Below are 18,652 nucleotides of genomic sequence, written 5' to 3'. Positions count from 1 at the left end.
AGGAGATGAAGAAATTTCCCAAAATATATAGTATTTTAACATCCATAAAGTACTTAGTTCTTTGATCAATTAACTTCAGCAATATCACCTTCCCACACATTGTGTTAATATACATTCTTATTTCCCCTGTCTTTTATTCGAGGACTTTTAATATAGGAGAACAAAATGAGTATTAGCTTGTTTTGATTTGGTCATTTTCTCAGTTTTGTTTCTGCTCATTATGCTTTGCACAGCTGTATTTATGAGCTAGCCTGTATCTTGTCCATACTTGATCTGTATCTGAGGACTGGGTTTAAAAAGTCAGAAATCATCTTCTACAGTTCACAGGTCAGATAAATATGTGGCAGTTATGCTTTTGCAATGAATCAAGAAATAGTTTTTAGGAAACTGCATGTGTACAATAATAAGAAAGCTATATTGTAAAAATTTAAGAAAATTGATGCAATGTCTTTATTCTCTTAATGATTGTTTTCATAGAATAATGGCATCAGAATATGAAGTAATTCAGTAATTACACATAAGCTATATATAAGTGTCCTAAGTTGGCCCTTTATTTTTCATAAATTATGGATTGCATGTGTCTTAAATGTTTTAATGAATGATTCTTATTTCATTAAAATTAGAATATGTATTCTTATATGTATGATAAGATAGATTAAGTAAAACTAAAAACGTGATGGTTTGTTCTCCACCACATACTAGACAAGGGATCAAATAATATTTTCTCTTCATCCACAAACAGTATTAAAGTATCTTATTGATACTTCAAAATTACAGGCATTGGACATCAGGAGTCTCTCTGGTAAACAGATACAATCCTTAGCAAGCATTTATAATAGAAAATATATTCTAGTGTCATGAGATTTTGGAATATAACTGTTAGGAATTTTCTAAGGAGCATATGCAAGTAGTTGTTCAATTCTATTCTAAAATACATAATTTATAACTATAATTTATCATTTTACTCTGTGCATGCTCACCTGAGCCCAGTGACTATTTGAGTTCTAGACGCTCTCTAAGCCTGTCTGACCTGCCTGTCATATCACTTTAGAGGCTTAATTGGTGAGGTCATGCCTGAATACTTTTCAAGCAGATTAAGGGCCTACATTTCTTAATACTTTAATTTTGTGTTTCATGTTAATTCATTATTTGAGATACTAAGCACAGTGGGGCTACTCTCTCTAGGTAAGCTTTCACAGAAATAATTGTGAGCAGACTAGTCATGACCTTGGTTTTATCTGTGTTCAATTTTTGATCTAAAACTTCAGTGAACATCAATTTTGAAGCCATTTCCAAGTACACTGAGAAATAGTGTTTGAAGCTTGGAACCATAAATTCTCCTTGCGATATTTCCCTGTTCAGGGTAGATTGAGTAGGATTAAAGAGAGCAGTCATGCACTCAGGGTTAAATAAAAAAGGTATTACACTTGAATGGTAATTTAGGTAGGACGGATGTTTTTCACATTACAGACACAGGGGTAAAGCATGGCAGGAAACTATTCAGTGGGGAAGATAAAGGGAAATGATGCTTTAAGCCTCCCTGACCTACAAACAGAAAGAAAAGCTGTTATTAACTGAAACTAGGAGCAAGTAGAAGGCAGAGGACAAATAATCTCACCAGCAATCACCTGCGGAAGTTAGGTACAGTTTGCTTCAGTCGATATAAAAAAAAAAGTTTAGAAATGGTGACTGTGAATACCAAGGTATAGTCAAGTAATTGATGAGGCAAATTATGTCAGAATTCATCTTACTATCTGCTACTCCCCAGTACACATGAGTAGGAAATCACAAATTAAAAATACTCTGAGATGTGATTTGAAAATATCAGATTAATATTATAGGAAACTAAAATGTTTGAGCATTTTCAGGAAAAGTATTGATTTAGCTTTGTATTGTAAAGATGTCCAATATAATGTTTTGAAATTTGTGTAGAGCATTTAACCTTATATAGATGTTACAACATATATCTTAACTATGTTTATAATAAGGGTTATTTCTATCTGTGATAGAAAATTAAGAATTATGAGATGCAGGGCTCAGAGAAATCCGTGAAAGTAGAGGGCAAGAGGACCAAGGGTAAAATCAAATACTGTTCTACAAAGGAAGCATAGTAATGGAATGACTCCTAATGATATTCTTCCAAAAGTGTTGGTGTATGTACTGAAGCAGATGTGAACAAATACAGAGACCCACAGTGAGGCATTATATTGAGAGTGAGAGACATAGGGGCAAATAATCCCTAAACGAAATAGTCTCCATCAAATCCCTCCCCTTCGTCCAGTAGCTGATGGAAGCAGAAGCAGATATCTACAGCTAAGCACTGAGCCAAACTCCTGGAACCCAGTTGTATAGAGGGAGGAAGGATGAGAAAAGGAGTCAAGACCATGCTGGAGAAACCCAGAGACACAGCTGACCTGAACAAATGGGAACACATGGCCCCCCAGTCATTCCTTTTTTTTTTTTTTTTTTTTTTTTGGTTTTTCGAGACAGGGGTTCTCTGTATAGCTTTGGAGCCTATCGTGACACTCGCTCTGAAGATCAGGCTGTCCTGGAACTCATAGAGATCCACCTGCCTCTCTGAAGATCAGGCTGTCCTGGAACTCATAGAGATCCACCTGCCTCTGCCTCCCGAGTAATGGGATTAAAGGCATGTGCCACCGACACCCATCGGCCCCCCTAGTCATAAAACTGGGGAACCAGCATTGGACATAGCCAAGCCTTCTGAATGTGGGTGTCAGTTAGGAGGACAGGGCAGTCTATGGGACCTCTAACAGCAGAAACAGTATTTATCCCTAGTGTACAAATGGACTTTGAGAGCCCATTCTCCATGAAGGGTTACTCTCTCAGCCTAGATACACTGGGGAGGAGATGATATGTCAGACTTTGATGATCCCCCATGTAAAGCTTTAAGTTCCCTGGGGAGTGAACGGAGGAATGAGATCGGGGCCTGGATCTTTGTGAGCATGGGAGGATGGGAGAAAGAGGGAACTAGGATTGATATGTAAAATAAGTTTGTTTCTAAAAAAAAAAAATGAGAAACAAACAAAAAAAATAATCTCTGCCCTACAGGATCTGGCAACCCCAAAGCAGAAGAGGGGAAAGAGCCAAAGGGGATAGAGAAGAGAAAAGAAACAAGGCCATCTGAATCAACAGGATCTTTGCAATTATGAACTCCCAGATACTGAGACAGCATGCACAAGCCCTGCCCAAGAAGGGAGAGAGTCCTTGAGCTGAAAGGAGAAATGGACACATAACCCCGTCTCTAATCCAGAGGCAATTTCCAGTTAATAAGATCTTCCAAAAGAAAATTTAATGCACTCCAAGGATGTCTCGCCAGGATAACAAAGTACTCTTATGGATAGTCTGCATGATCAGCAGTAGATAGCCAACAGAAAATGTACTTATTGTCGTCAATGGAGGTTCTTTGTATCATAATGCCCTGTCAAGGTTTTTGGGTTTGTTTTGTTTTGATTTCTATTTAAAATTTGTATTTTTGTTAAATTTTAATTAATTTGGAAACAACATATATATATATATATATATATATATATATATATTCCAGATTTGTATTTTTTTTTACTTTTTCAAAATTATAATTTCACATTTCAACGCCTTCCCCTCTCCCCCCAATCCCCCAGCAGCCCCCTCCCCTTCAGCTCCCCATAGAGTGTAGGGCCATCCACGGTCTCCTCAAATTCCACAACATCATCCTGGGCCAGGCCTAGACCCTACCCCATGTGTCCAGGCCTAGAGAGCAAACCTTCACGTGGGATGGGCTCCCAGAGGCCCTTCTTACACCAGGGAAAACTACCAGAGGCCCCATAGGGTGCTGAGCCTCCTCCTTGATATCCACTTTCAGGGGTTTACATCAGTCCCATGCTGACCTCCCAGATAGCAGTCTGGGGGCCATGTGTTCCCCTTGTTCAGGTCAGCTGTTTCTGTGGGATTCACCAGCCGGGCCCTGAACCCCTTGATCTTCATTTCTCCCTCTCTGCAACTGGGTTCCAGAGTTCAGTTCAGTGTATAGCTGTGGATGTCTGCATCTGCTTCCATCAGCCACTGAATGAGGGCTCTAGGATGGCATATAAAGTAGTCATCAGTCTCATTATAGGGAAAGGGCATTTAGGGTAGCCTCTCCACTATTGCCTAGATTGTAAGTTGGTATCATCGTTGTAGATCTCTGGAAATCTCTGGAGATTTCCAGAGTAGTGCCAAATCTCTCCTCAGACCTATAATGGCTCTCTCTGTTATGATCTCTCTCATCCTGCTCTCCTCTATTCTTCCACAAAACAGATTTGTATTTTTAATGAGTTTTCTGAGTTTGCAGTTGAGTGAATATCTGTTGTTGCTTATGACTTATCTTATACTCATTTCCTTCTGAATTTGCTTTGTCAAATTCTGATGTGTTAGTTTTGCTTAATCTTATTGCATTATATTTTATTTTACTTTATTATGCCAGAGGAACTGTCTTTTTTTTTCTAATAAGAGACAATGGGAGTGGATATAGATGAGAGGGCCTGGGGGGGGAGTATAGGGGGAAAAATGGTAATCAGGGTATGTTATGTGAAAAAAAAAAGGAGTTTCTGTGAAAGGAAGAAAATTAGTTCTGAGATGATTATTTGATGAGACACCAATAAAAACATATAATCAAGAAAACCAATTCATTTTATGTTAATATAATGAGGACCTGGGAGGGTGGAAATACAAAGTATTTTCTAATTATGACCTTCCTCATTGCAGAAATGTGCATCACATATATGGTGGAGTGAAATTTAAAAAAATACTAAATCTGTGTTTACAATAAGCTTTGAAATGAAAGAACTATTGCTTTTCATTTTTCTTTTGTAAATGGTATCAGCCTTTGGCAGGGCCGCTTATACCGATATCCTGTTTGAACTCCAAAAATATTTTCAAAACTGGAAGGCAATATGTGTGATTTCATAAAAGGTATTTTGTCTTGCTAATTTTAAAGATAATATTTAATCTTTTGTAAGAAACATCATTTCACATTAAGAGGATTTATGATAATTAGACATGAAATAGACAAAATGTATTTTAAATCTCAGTATTGATTAAATATGTGTTTACTGCTAAATCACTGAGCAGATTTGTATTGTGTTGAGTTCTATTCTAGGAAAGGTGATAGAAGAAATTGGTGAAAACACCAGTAGCATTAGTTCTCTAGGATACGGAAGAACAGTAAACATTATGAAAATGTAAACACATAGGTGAGTTTACTAAGTATCAATAGAATAGTATTTTGTGGTCATGTGCATTCTTTTAATTATTTATTTTATACAGTGACATATTTTCCAAGCCAGTTTGTTTATGAATTAGGTGACTATGAATTCTTAGTTTCAATTTTGCCAATTAAAGTTTTTTTATATTCTCAGGTATGTGGCTTTATTTAAGTTGACAATTAAAATAATTATCATATAGACAGATTTTGCTTTTGTCTTTAGTAAATATCATCATCATCTTAGTTTTGATGTCCCAAATAGTTTGCAGTATGTAGTGTGTTTGAAGAATATAAAAAATCAACAAAATAGAAGAAACAATGCATGGAAAGAAAGTCCATGATCAAGTGGGCATTATTCCAGGTCTTTTCTTGGCTTCTGGAACTTACTTTATGGGATACTTGAGAATTGATGCACATCACATTGGAATTTTATGTTGTTTTCTGAGAGTGAGGCTGTAAGTCTAGGAGCTCTGTTGGGAGGTAGGGAGGCTGACAGCTCTGAATGTGAAGAGGGGAACCTGATACACTACGGCATTAATTTTCAAGAGTCTTTGTTATGAACATGCACTTAGAAGATGAGGATGATACGTTGATGGCATTTTCAGTCTAGTGCATGAAAGAATTTAATCATCCATAATTTGAGTGAATGGGGCAAATCATTTAGCACAGTGGATCTAAGAATATGTGGCAATCTGCAGTAATGATGAAACAATTTGGGTTCACACTGAAGAATACCCATGAATACATATATGGAACAGGTATGTCCTACAGATTCTGCCACTACAATATCTGTCAAATTTATACGCAATGTCTTTTATATATTAATAGTATATATCATATATGCTCTGTCAGATTATTGCAAGAATGTTATTGATGATCCTTTTATAACTAGTGTTGATTTCATTTGTTACATGTCATTATTAATATCATTCAGTTGTATCAATTAACACTTTATATTTGATTGGGGCTTTACCTATAAAGTTGTCTCATAAAATTTATATAAAAGATAAGTGCTTAGCCTTCTTAATGCTATATTATCTTAAGAGTTCTTTATGCCCCAAATATAAAATTTGAAGTAATAATACCTTTAACAGGAACTATAAAAAATTGACATATAACTTTCAAAATATTAATTTAAACAGTACTCAAACAGTCCTAGGGTAATAGAGACAATTTAACAAAAGTTAAACAGGTATAATTATTTATACTAATATACTATATAAATAGCTGATAGAAATTATAATGAGTTAAAAAAGATTAGCATCATTGATTCACCGAGGATTGGGGATAAACAAACCTAAATGTTAAACATATGCACTGAAGTGATTATCCATAAAGTGTTGGATAGATTAAACTATGAAATTATATCACCACATTGGAAAATTCTTTAATAGTTTCATAAATGTGAATATATATTTTGAATTAATATATTTGTTTGGTTATATTATAATGTCCAACCTCAGTATAGAAGACACTTTTTTTTTCAAGAAAACAAATACAGGATACTGTGAAAAGTAAGGCCAGTAATGTGATAAATATACCAACCTTCTTATTTTCCAGATATCTGTTCTAAATCCTTTCAATGTGAGGCTGAGGATCAAGTCATAGATACTGGAGAGAGAATAAGAATGGACATACAATAAAGTTGCTTTTACAAGTTATAAGCAATTGAACCCATTTTTCTATGCTTCCTTCTAATCTACTTGCACTTTGTAACACATTTAAATATCATGACAACATTATATTGCCCAAATAATTATAATTATGGTACATGTTGGCTATTCTCTGTATTCATTCTTAACTAAATTTGATGACATCATCCTTTGTTTGTTTGTCTGTTTGTTTAGGACAAAAAAGAAAATTTTGAGGAGTTAAATGTTGGTAGAGAGCTGGCAAAGGTAATTTATACTGCAATTTTTTCTTTGCATTAATAAAGGCCTCCCAGTGAGCTTACAGTGAATAAACACCTGAAATAAAAATAATTTGAGAGGAAGAAAAAATACAGAAAGAGGATAGAAGAAATGAAAAGGGAATAGAATATACCATTTCTGTTGTCCTGACTCCAACCTAGGACAATGACAAATATACAAGCAATCATAAAACTCTGTGTGAGTTGAAACACTTTCCAAAAGATCTTTCAGAAGTGACATACTTTCAATAATTGCAGAAATTATTATCCTAGACACATAGTGAGAAACCATTAAGTTAAAATTTTAATAAAAGATTCTTAATGATGTCACATTTACCAATGTTTGAAGTAAGGTAACTGGAACAGACTGTTTGAATATTCTCTAATACAAGTGAAACATTTTTAAAACATAAGGGTCACCCATATCTTACACTATTTTATTGTAAATAATGTTACAAAGACTTTATTACTGAAAAATATTTTATTTCTAGCATATTAAACGATGTTTTAAGAAGATACATATGGAATGTATATTCCATATATTTGCAATAGTTTTGTCTTTATAATAAATAAATATGCAGCATGTTAAAGGAAATAGTCACATGAGTATATTTTAAGGATTGCCAAACAAAATTTAAGAGAACACTAAATTTTCATTTGCAAGTGCTTATCAATTGGAGCTTGCTTCTGTGTTAGGATGAGAGGAGGTAGAACAGATGTTTGGAGCTATTGTTTATAAATTTAAATTGTGGAATGATTAGAATACACAGAACACACATAAAATGAAAAAACAAATTAAAGACTTCCTAGAATCTAATGAGAATACAGACACAAAATACCCAAACTTATGGGACACTCTGAAAGCAGTGCTAAGAGGGAAGTTCATAGCACTAAGTGCCCACATGAAGAAACTGGAGAAAAGTCACATGAGAGAATTGACAGAACAACTGAAAGCATTAGAGCAAAAAGAAGCAAACTCACCAAGGAGGAGTAGACGCCAGGAAATAATCAACCTGAGAGCTGAGATCAATAAAGTAGTAACTAGGAAAACATTACAAAGAATCAATGAAACAAAGAGTTGGTTCTTTGAGAAGATCAACAAGATAGACAAACCTCTAGCCAAACTAACCAAAAGGCAGAGAGAGAGCATGCTAATTAACAAAATCAGAAACGAAAAGGGGGATATAACAACGGACACTGAGGAAATCCAGAGAATCTTCAGGCCATACTTTGAAAAGCTGTACTCCACAAAATTCAAAAATCTAATGGAAATGGAAAGTTTTCTGGATAAATATCACTTACCAAAATTAAACCAAGATCAGATAAACAGTTTAAATCAACCCATAACTCCTAATGAAATAGAAACAGTCATCAAAAGCCTCCCAAACTAAAAAAAGCCCAGGGCCAGATGGCTTCAATGCAGAATTCTACCAGAAATTCAAACAAGAGCTATTAGCAGTACTCCTCAAACTGTTCCCCACAGTAGAAGCAGATGGGATATTGCCAAACTCTTTCTATGAGGCTACAATCACTTTGATACCCAAGCCACACAAAGATAAGACTAAGAAAGAGAACTACAGACTGATATCCCTCATGAACATCGATGCTAAAATACACAATAAAATATTGACAAATCGAATCCAAAAACATATCAGGAAACTCATCCACCACGATCAAGTAGGCTTCATCGCAGGGATGCAAGGATGGTTACCATACGAAAAACCATCAATGTAATCTACCATATAAACAAACTGAAAAAGAAAAACCACATGATCATCTCACTAGACGCTGAAAAAGCCTTTGACAAAATCCAGCATCCCTTCATGATAAAGATCTTGGAGAGAACAGGAATAACAGGAACATATCTGAACATGATAAACACAATATATACCAAACCAATAGTCAACATCAACCTAATTAGACAGAAACTTGAAGTGTTTCCTCTAAAATCAGGAACAAGACAAGGTTGTCCACTCTCTCCATACCTCTTCAATATTGTAATTGAAATTCTGGCTAGAGCAATAAGACAAGAAAAGGGGATCAAATAGATACAAATTGGAAAGGAAGAAGTCAAACTTTCACTATTTGCAGATGACATGATAGTCTACATAAGTGACCCGAAAAACTCTACCAGGGAACTCCTACAGCTGATAAACACCTTTAGCAAAGTAGCAGGATACAAAATTAACTCATAAAAATCTGTAGCCCTACTGTATACAGATAATAAACCCAATGAGAAAGAAATCAGAGAAACATCACCTTTCACAATATCCACAAGCAACATAAAATATCTGGGGGTAACACTAACCAAAAAAGTGAAAGACCTGTACAATAAGAACTTTGAGACTTTAAAGAAAGAAATTAAAGAAGATACCAGAAAATGGAAAGATCTCCCATGCTCTTGGATAGGTAGAATTAACATAGTAAAAATGGCAATCCTACCAAAAGCAATCTACAGATTCAAGCAATCCCCATCAAAATCCCAACACAATTTTTCAAAGACATTGAAAGAAAAATACTCAGCTTTATATGGAAAAATAAAAAACCCAGGATATCCAAAACAACTCTTTGCAATAAAAGATCTTCTGGAGGCATCACCATCCCTGACTTCAAGCTCTACTATAGAGCCATAGTTCTGAAAACAGCTTGGTATTGCCACAAGGATAGACAGATAGACCAATGGAATCTAATTGAAAACCCAGATATTAACCCATGCACCTATGAACACCTTTATTTTTGACAAAGGTGCTAAATCTATTTAATGGAAAAAAGATAGCATCTTCAACAAATGGTGCTGGCACAATTGGATTTGGACATGCAGAAGATTGCAGATAGATCCATACCTGTCACCATGCACTAAACTTAAGTGCAAATGGATCAAAGATCTCTCTATAAATCCAGCCACACTGAATCTTCTATAAGAGAAAGTGGGAATTACGCTTGAACAAATTGGCACACGAGACCGATTCCTGAACATCATGCCAGGAGCACAGACACTGAGGTCTGCAATCAATAAATGGGACCTCCTGAAACTGAGAAGCTTCTGTAAGGCAAAGGACACAGTCAATAAGAAAAAACGACCACCCACAGAATGGGAGAAGATCTTCACCACCCCCACATCTGACACAGGGCTGATTTCCAAAATATACAAGGAACTCAAGAAGCTAGCCACCAAAATACCAAACAATGAAATTAAAAAGTGGGGTGCAGAACTAAACAGAGAATTTTCAACAGAGGAATCTGAAATGGCTGAACTTAAGAAAGTGCTCAAAATCCTTGGCCATCAGAGAAACGCAACTCAAAACAAGATACCAAAATGCAAAATACAACTGTGAGATACCACCTCACACCTGTCAGAATGGCTAAAATCAAAAATACCAATGACAACCTATGCTGGAGAGGATGTGGAGAAGAAGGAACATTCCTCCATTGCTGGTGGGAGTGTGAACTTGTAAGACCATTCTGGAAATCTGTATGGTGGTTGCTCAGAAAAATGGGAATCAATCTACCTCAAGAACCAGCCATTCCTCTCTTGGGTATATACCCAAAAGTGCATGTTCATACAACAAGAACATATGTTCAACCATATTCATAGCAGCATTATTTGTAATATCCAGAACCTGTAAGCAACCTAGATGGCCCACAACTGAAGAATGGATAGAGAAAAAATGTGGTACATTTATACAATGGAGTACTACTCAGCAGAAAAAAGCAATGTAATCTTGAAATTCGCAGGCAAATGGATGGAACTAGAAGAAACCATCCTGAGTGAGGTAACCCAATCACAAAAAGACAAACATGGTATGTACTCACTCATATATGAATTTTAGACATAGAGCAAAGGTTTACCAGCATATAATACTCTTCACCAAAGAAACTAGGAATCATGAAGGACTCTAAGGAATAAATAGACGCCAGGAATGAAAAATGGCATGAACTCCAGAGCTAATTGGGAGCATGAGAGTAGGGGAGAGGGTGCTGCCACAATATGACCACAAGAAGAGGTGTAGAGGAGAGGAAATGGAGGAGCAGAGATATTGAGTAGGGGGAAGAATAGAGGAAAGAGAGCAGGATGAGAGATGCCATATTAGAGGGAGCCATTATAGGTCTGAGGAGAGATCTGGCACTAGGGAGATCCCCAGAGACCTACAAGGATGACATGATCTGACAATCCAGGCAATAGAAGAGAGGTTAACCTAAAAGCCCTTCCCCTAAAAAAGATTGATGACTACTCTTTATGCTATCCTAGAGCCCTCATCCAGTGGCTGATGGAAACAGAGACAGACATCCACAGAAATACACTGAGCTGAAATCTGGAAACTAGTTGAAGAGAGGGAGGAATCAAGATTGAAGGGGTCTGTACCATGTTGGAGAAACCCACAGAAACAGTTGGCTTGAACAAGGGAAAGCATATCGACCCCAGACAATATCTGGGAGGCTAGTATAAGACTGATCCAGCCCTCTGAACACGGATGCCAATAAGGAGGCCACTGCACTCCAGGGAGCCTCTGGAAGTGGACTAGCATTTTTCCCTGGTGTAAGAAGGGACTTTGAGAGCCCATCCCACGTGAAGGGATACACTCTGGCTCTGGACACATGGGTAAGGGCCTAGGCCCAGCACAGGATGATTTGGTGGACTTTGTAGAGCCCCTGTTGAGGGCCCTTCCCTGCCTGGGGAGTGGTGAGTGGATGGGGTGGGGGTTAGGTTAGAGGGGGAGGAGGGATGGGGGTAAGGGGAAGGAGAGGGAGAAGGGACTTACATGTGAAACAAGCCTGTTCCCTAACTTGAATTAATAATATATATATATATATATATATATATATATATATGAAAAGCCTCTGTGTATTTATTTGGGACTAAATGCCTTCTGGACTGTGTAGGAAAGAAACTTTCATCCACAGATGAGTGATGGGAAGGGGGAGGAAGGGACAAGGAAAGGGGATGAAGGGGAGCTGGGGTTGGTATGTAAAACAAAAAAAAATAAACTATAAAAGACGAAAAATGACAATATTAAATATTCCCCCAAAAAACTAAAAAGATATTTCCATCACTTGTCAGCAAGCAAAGGAAGTGATAATGAAATGCACAACTTGCTTTTGTATAACCAAACCCACTACCTACAAGAAGTAACCCAAAGGGTACTCAAAGAAATTATATTTGGCATATGGATGTTTGTCTTTTTTCAGAGTTTGAAAAATTAAAATATGCACACCATACCATAGCCACACGCTCAAATTTAAATGGGTATCTGCTTTGAGTTCTAAAATGGCTGACTTTGTAATTAAACATTTATTAAAAGTTATGTCCATCATGGGCATACCTGTACATATTAAGGGTGACAATGCTAAAGCATATGTCTTCAGTAAAATTGAACATTTTTGCAAACTACCACATAAAGCATATTACAGGTAGGTATACCACACAATCATATAGGACTAGTAGTTTTAGAAAGATCTAATAGCACTCTAAAAGATATACTTAATACATAGAAAGGAATAATAAAGATTACCAGAGATAGGTTGCCCAATGCTTTATTAACTTCAAAGTTTTTTTTTGATTTTTGTTTTTTGTTTTTTCTAGACAGGGTTTCTCTGTGTAGTTTTGGAGCTTATCCTGGCACTCGCTCTAGAGACCAGGCTGGCCTTGAACTCACAGAGATGCACCTTCCTCTGCCTCCAGAGTGCTGGGATTAAAGGCGTGTGCCACCAATGCCCAGCTAACTCCAAAATTTTTAAAAGGTGACCCTGCTCAACACCCCTTGGGTTATCATCCACAAAAACTAATGGGAAAGGAATGACAAATGTGGAGAGATATTGGATAATAGAAAAATGCTGAATTAAATCAGCCTATATATACTTTAAAAATATGCTCTTCTCACAATGGAAATCAGGATATGTGTTACATTTGGGAAGATGTTTTGCTTTTGTTTCCACAACAGAAGAAAAGCTATGGATACTATCAAATTGATAATTAGATTAAAACAGAAGAGGCCTGTTGATTAGCAATGGCAATAATTTATTAACAGTGTGACCTTTCAATCTAATACTAACACACAAAACTATCAAATACCTTTTATTTGATTGGCTACAACCTTCCAAACAGGAATCTCCCAAATTAAGGATTGGGGCAGGGTGTTTTGTAATGATAAATCTTTCCTCCAAACCACCCAAACCCCACTGCCAGGTGGTGTGCAAAATAGCACACAGAGTTTTATATTAGTTTATATTGTTGCTGGCCAACTGACTAGGATTTCTTACTTGCTAGCTCTGTCTTAAGTATCACCCATAGTCATAATCTATATAATTACAGAGACTTATCTGATAGAGGAACCAGTGGCTTTTGTCCTCTCTTGTCGGGCTCACATGGTGGTTCCATAGAGAAGAGAAAGCAGAAGGAAAAGGAAGAGAGCAAGTGAGGACCATTTCCTTCTTCTCCCTGGTTATATTCTGAGTCTACCTGTTATATCACTTCTTTCCGGATGACCAAAATTCTCTTTCCTACATTTGCCAGTATTATCCTTGACTCCCAGTCCTGCCTAACTTGCTCCTCTATTGGCCAACAATACTTTATTTATCAGCCAATAAGACAAACTTAAACACAGAAGGACGTCCCCCATCAATCTTGTTTTTTCTTTTTCAGGAGAATGAAGGCATCCTGCCAAGGATTCTGAAGAGCACTGACCTAATGATACATCTGAAGGAAAAGGATATATCATTCATGGAAAATGTCCCCAGAAAAAAAGGCAAATTGGCCTATTGGTATATCACATTTCCAACAGGATAAAAATTTCATAAATATTTCCAAATGTTTGTTTCTTCTGTTCTTTAAGACACATAATACAAATAGTCTGTTTGTAGTCCAATTTATTTAAAAATTTAAGCTGACTGGAGTTGGAGTGTGGCTTTCTCCTTCTCTAAGCACAGGCATTCTTGTTAAAGGAAAATCCAAAATCTCTGTCTTATGCCAGAAGATTCATGTGTTATGGGGCAGAAGAATAACAAAAATTTAAGGGACTATTCTACTGCCACTAATCTCACAATTATTTGATTTTATTTTGACTTTTTAAAACTTTTCTCAAGGTACAAATATTATCTTGTATTTTATAAAATCAACATATATATTAAACTTTTTGTCATGATATTAGTGATCATTAGAGTAGTAATTCTAGGAAATGATTAATCTAGCTTCCTCTACATTATTTCAGGTTTGAGTCTTTATCAGGTAACTAGAAATGAAACTTGTGTGCTCTGGATGTACTTAACAAATTGTGGTCCTTTAACCTCTTTGAAATCTTCTCAATATGACATTTTAAATGTTTAAAATTTTTGTGGTGCACCATGATCATTCCTAGCAGTGACCTTTGAAGTCTCCAAAAGGATGATGGGGCCCTACAATTATTCCACCTGGATTGTCGTAACACAACTAGGCTGACAAATGCCACCCAAAGATTGGCTTTGGACTAGAAAATACTCAGGACAATTTCAAAGTGACTAGCTGAGGTGGTGCAGTGTCATCTACTCCTCCAGCCAGGACTTCAGATAAACACCACTGTTTCCCATTACATAGATATTGGCAACAAATGATATAGCTAGCTCTTCCAGGATTTGGCAAATATTTCAAATTTCTCAAGGTTGCCTCGGTATTTTGTTACCCCCAGAAAGGAAGTAATTATAAGAACATGGCACCCACATTCCCAAGAGATGGGGCGCCTGGATTTGGTCATTCAGTGGGTTGAAGATATTTGTCATCATTTAGGGGAGTTGGTTACAAGTTGTTGGGAACAGTCAGGAAAAAAGCTGAACAAAGGAGATTAGACTCAAGGATCTTGTTTTGAAAAGTGAAAAAAAAAGTTGGGGTCAATATAGAATACATAGGATAAAAGGGTAGATTACTGAATCTACTTTTAAACCAAAAAAGTAGCTAAATAGTTTACATTGGTATGGATTTTTGCATATTGAAAGAAACTTGAGGTTATTTTATAATGCTGTATTCATGTTTCTACTCTTGTTTAATATATTTTTGTATATTGATACACATTTTTGGCTATTTTCATTGTACATATGTTTCAGCTCTTGTTTAAGGTATTTTATGTATGCATCTCATTTAACAATATATTGTGTATTTCTAGTCTTTGGAAGTTATTATTATAAACTATGTCAGATATTAGAGAAATGGAGTTTAATATTCACTTATTGCAACCCAACTTGGAGTCATCTTAGGTATGTTTTCAAGGTCAAACAGAAATATTTTAGATTGACAGGTGGTCTTCCAACACTTCAGATGTCTGTAGAATATGGCATTTCAGATGTTTTAACTATATAAAATTTTATGACAATGATACATTTTATATAGTTTTAACTATATAAAGTTTTTATGACAATTGTTGCTATCCTGATGGCACCAATCAAATTCAGAGAAGATGATGGGCATCAAATAAACTCCATGTGGAGTTTGCTTTCTTTGAGGCAAAAATTAGCCACTGGGCAAGAAACTGTCCTTGCCTTAAATACTGACAGTGTGCTGTCCAGGTTGGAAAAGCAGGACACAAAAGAAAGTGACTGCCAGACTGCCAAACTTTGCCAGAAAAGGTGGGCAAGTACTTCAAAATCCCTGGCTCACAAAAGGTTTGTTAGTTATTCTAGGGCTATAGGCCAAAAATATATGTCCCCATATAATAGACAAAGCTTGGGCAACTATCCAGGCAGCCAGATGTTTCTGTCAAGTTTTAGTTTTGGAAGTTGTTTACTCTGCACTCTGTTTACTCAGGTAACATTGTATCTGTCTCAGGTTTCTGATGGAGTTAAAGACTAGATAGTTATAACTATGGTTTTCCTTCTTACCAAATTCAAAAAAGAAACTCAACAAAGGAGCTATAAAATGTGTAAAGTTGAAAGACATAAAAAGATAGTTTGGGTTGGTAATGCATGTTAGAATAGAAAGTGAATTAGGTATAAAATTTTGGACTCACCAAGATAGGATAGCTAGTAGAGTATTTTCTCTGAATGTGCCAAATGCAAATAGACTAGACATTGTTGTCATTGGCCATACCAGAGAATTAGGAAGTGCCAATTGAAGTTTCAGGTGTTAAACCATGAAAAGGAAACCCTGTGATGGGCCAATCTCCTTTTGACAAGGCCATGGAACTGCGGGTCCTGAAATATCTTTTGCTTCTTCTGTGCCTGTACATGTTTCTTGCACCTCCCGTTCTCTGGTATCTAAAGTGTTGTGAGAGGATGTGGGGGGATCGCCCCTGTTTCTAATAAAGTGTGTTTATATGTTGGAGACATCCTGTCCTATTAGGCATTTTTACCTGTGGGTTGACAAGGTTATCCCTCGTTAAGATGTACTGTCTAATTTGATAATAATAATGAAAGCCTATACAGAGTTTTGATGAATAAAAACAAATACAACGATATGTTTCCCAGCTAGGCCTGTGAGTTCCACCTTAGTAGCTTCACAGGTTAATGGTTAAAAGGAAAGCATCTGGGTCTAGAAAACCAACTGGTCCCAATTCTCTTAATGCTAAAAACAGGCAGTCACATGCCACTAGCTAAAAAAAGCTACAAAATGACTTCAAGTTTGACCAGATGCCTTGCTAATAGTTTTAAGATAAATAACCACAGAAAACAAGCTAAAGTTCACAAGGACACATAGCTGAGCTGTCTGATTCATTAGGCTAGGTAGAAAATACAAAATGGGCTGATTGCTGATAGCTCCCCTTGATAGGTCTGGTAAATAATCAAGTTGAGAATTAATTCCTTAAACACATTTTGCCCTCAATCTCCTGATATAATGAACTATAAATGAGTGGGAATGTATTCTAAAGATTTAAAGTACAGCTGACTGATTCTTTTTCATATATAAAAGTTTAGGTTTGTTATTCCTTTAAGATTCCTTATAAGATTACCTTTCAATAGAAGTAATGATGTAATTGGTCCTTTCTTTGTAACTGCAAAATGCAGCCTGCCAGTAAAAGACTTGACAAGAATACCTTGCTTGCTCACATTGTTAATTTGTAATAAGTTCTTTGGGTAGGAATGAATGTAAGTTCTTGGATAATTTGTTTTTTACCTGTAGAATGAAAGCTGTTTAATCATGTAAGGGATCTGGAAAATATGATTTTTTTTTTTTACTGGTTTTTGTTGTTTTGTATTCCTTGTAATCATTAACTTGAAAAACAGAATGCAACCACATTGTAATTCCTATATTGCTTGAAAAACTTTGTTGGTGTATATACGTTATAGGAAAAAAGTAAAGAGTAGAATGAATGAAGAAAGAACACAGAAAGAACATTGGAGAACAGAGAATAAAGAATGAAGTCATGAAGAGCATGGCTTTTTCCCTAAAACCCCTCAGATTGAAAAGTCTAATTTATGCTGACTATGTGAATTGCTTTCAAAGCCCCTGTGCTGCTGCACGCTTACCCAGAAGGCAGTATATTGTTAATATACTTCTTATCTGTATATATTTGTATATAGTTACTGTAATTATTGTGTATAATTTTAGTATGTATGTTAAAATCTTCCCTTTTTATTTAGACAAAAATGAGGGAAATGTTGTGTGATATTTTGAACTCATTTAGACTATAAAGTTTGATTCTAGTTAGAGAGGAGAGCTAGCCATGTGCTGACCAAAATTAACCATGGTGGTCTTTAAAGACAGAGGACAGATACAAGACAGGAAGTAGTAAATTGGGGCTGAGAGACAATCTTAGCCCTTTTGGACTGAGGAATGGAAGAGACAGAAGGTCACTGTTGACTTCTCCATCTGGTCTCTGATTACTCAGGTTCTTACCCAAATTCTGATCCCTGATTTTTTCATTGATAAAGAATAATTTTATAAATGTTTCACATACCTCTGGCAGAAGCCTCCTACAGTACCAAAGATCAAAACAGCATCATAAAACTGTCCCACCCTGATGTTTGCCCACTACAGCCCCAATTACCTGACTTCCCTGTATCACCATAACACAGACCACATTTCTAGACGAAGCTTTCTGCCCCATCAGAGGCCATGGCAATGCCCTGAAAAAAAGGTACACCATGACCACACCCCACACCTGCCCTGCCTGCACATGCCCAGCATAACTGCAAATGTCCCTTCTCTCCTGGTCATTATATCCAGCCTTCCTACCTCAACAGAAGCAAGTTCATTATCCTGAACAACAGGTAAGTCTAGCCCTCCACCGAAACAATACCTGTTCAGAACAACCCTAGCTTCCCCTCCTGTCTTTGTTATATTATCCGGGATTACATGTCTGGCAGGAGCCTCCTACTCATCAGAAGCCAGACCAGCATTCTGAACCCTAAAGGCTAAACCAGTTCCCCTAAACAGGAAGAAAGCTCTGACCCCACTAGAAGTCAGGCCAGCATCCTAAACCCTAGGAGACTACTGTCAGATCAGATGCCACAATTATTATTAGAACTCCAAACCCAACTTGGGCAGCAACTCCCTGCTGGACCAGAGGCAATCCAGGACATCAGAAGTCTAGCCCCCAACTTGT

The sequence above is a fragment of the Cricetulus griseus genome, chromosome 5 (assembly GCF_003668045.3).
Source record: "Cricetulus griseus strain 17A/GY chromosome 5, alternate assembly CriGri-PICRH-1.0, whole genome shotgun sequence".
NCBI lineage: Eukaryota > Metazoa > Chordata > Mammalia > Rodentia > Cricetidae > Cricetulus > Cricetulus griseus.
This window is presented reverse-complemented; position numbering follows the sequence as displayed.